The sequence below is a fragment of the Poecilia reticulata genome, linkage group LG12, assembly GCF_000633615.1.
Source record: "Poecilia reticulata strain Guanapo linkage group LG12, Guppy_female_1.0+MT, whole genome shotgun sequence".
Classification (NCBI taxonomy): Eukaryota; Metazoa; Chordata; class Actinopteri; order Cyprinodontiformes; family Poeciliidae; genus Poecilia; species Poecilia reticulata.
This window is the reverse complement of record NC_024342.1, coordinates 20,762,326-20,763,724: the sequence shown is the minus strand read 5'-3', so window position 1 is coordinate 20,763,724 and position 1,399 is coordinate 20,762,326.

Below are 1,399 nucleotides of genomic sequence, written 5' to 3'. Positions count from 1 at the left end.
AGAGTCCAAACTGCAACCTGGAAACTCTCAGGTAAAATGTTCTCAGTCCTGGTTAAAACAGATTTCTGTCCACTAGCTGCTATCAAAGATGATGTAAATGTTATTTGAACAGTTGATTGTTAAAATAATAGATGTCTTTCAGTGAGATGGGTAACCATACTAAGTCTGGACACATAAACATGGCTGGTTTTCATTTACTCCAGTCTGAAAGAATGAAGAACAGATGTGTTTAGAAAGGTATCAGACTTGAACTGATTGTGTAACTTGGCACTTAACAGTTTGCTGTATCTTAGGTGCAATAAGAAGCATCATTGCAGATCCTTCCTCCCAGCAGTCGTTAGGCTTTCTAATTTATTCGACATGTGACAAATCCATCCAATTTCTAATACATTCATCCCTCATGTTATTTTGAGGTGTGCTAATGCCCGTCTCCACTGATCAACGGGTGAGAGACGGGTTACACCCTGGACAGGCTGCCAGTCCATCACAGGGCAACACATAAGGATTGTAACATATTGGTGGCTCATTTTATTCCAAAGAAATGTTTAGAAACATATTTGGAGGACCGGTCAGTGTTAAGATATTTTTAGCTCAGTTGTGCTTGTGGTGGCTTCTGAAAGTTTGTTTGCTATGTGTTTGGTAAAACTTTTTTGAGTGGCACCTTTCGTGTCGGGTTGGTGGGGAGTTTTTGGAACTCTGTATTTTAAATATTTGGCTAAATTTCCTTATATTCAACGTTTGGCTGGTGCTTGTTTTTGGACTAGGCCCTAGCACTTTGTCTCTTTTTCTGATATTTCAGTTTTGTTATTTATTTCCCAAACAAACTGGGTTTACTTTGGAAGAGTTTTTTTTATACAATCATTCTATTGAACAATTTGATTGATGTACAAAGTAACGACTTTGGTCAATTGCTCAGTTTTTCATCTCAATATCAAAATAGATAAAACAAATAGATTAAATCTGAGCTTCTCTCTGTTTTGACTCTTGGTGCTGTTTTCCCTCCAACCAGCTCTGATGCTGATTCCCAAACTAATCCTGATCTTCAGCCTCATCTTGATTCTCAGGTTTCCATTAGACTCTCTGCTAAAACAGAAATTGGATTAATTTAGGTCATAGAGGAATTTAATATTTCTCCTGCCATCTATAGATGATGGGCCTCCATCAGTCTATAGATGGAGGCCCATCTATAGACTGAACCTGTTGGCAACAAAAAGGAACATAGATATTAAACAGTCTCTTAAATCTGTCCAAGAAAAACATTGTTGACTGGAAAGACATACATTTTGATGAACAGTTCAATAACAGATTTTCCTCCCTGTCTCCTCAGACTGAGTTACTGTAACCTCTCAGAGAGAAGCTGTGAAGCTCTGTCCTCAGTTCTCAGCTCCCAGTCCTCCAG